This window comes from Cuculus canorus, chromosome Z (genome assembly GCF_017976375.1).
Source record: "Cuculus canorus isolate bCucCan1 chromosome Z, bCucCan1.pri, whole genome shotgun sequence".
Classification (NCBI taxonomy): Eukaryota; Metazoa; Chordata; class Aves; order Cuculiformes; family Cuculidae; genus Cuculus; species Cuculus canorus.
Genome location: NC_071441.1, coordinates 45376142 through 45376795, shown reverse-complemented (window position 1 = coordinate 45376795; position 654 = coordinate 45376142).

Sequence of the window (654 nt, the reverse complement as noted above, 5' to 3'; positions counted from 1 at the left end):
TACAAATGACTGTAAGAGACTTGAAGCAAAGAGAATTACCCAGGATTTGCAAATCTAGGAACTGTGCCAAGGAAAAAAATATTTTTTGGGTTTTTTTTTTCCACAGAATACCATAAAGTGTTTATAAAACAACTAGAAACATATTTAAGTACTAATAAGGCTGAGTGTGTTTTTGTATTGGTACAAGAGTACTGTACTGACAGTTTTCCAGCAGATCCCGGGATGCACCAGCTGTTTAAGAGTACATGCACTGAGGCAGGGCACAAAGAATGGCCCACTACGATGCTGAAAGGTTTCAAGCCGGGTTTTCTCCTGCCTAGCAAAATTTTAGGTTTGTTTTTGCAGCGAGTAGGTGTTTATAATGTTTTATTTACGTGACTTCCAAGTTGCGTACACAACTTCCAAGTTGTGAGACACAAAAGCGGACAGAGTTAAACTGTCATCTCTTCTTTTACTGAAGGGTTAGAGGGAGACCTTCCTGTCTTTCCTCCTAAATTTGTCATTTTAAGAGAATATGTGGAACCTTTGGAGTCTTCCCACATAGCAAACATCGTTGAAAATTCAATCTATAAGGTCAGAAATTGAGTGGCAGTGGGAGGAGGACAAATATAAACTGTTTATTTTGCACTTGATCAGAGAACTAGGATAAAAAGT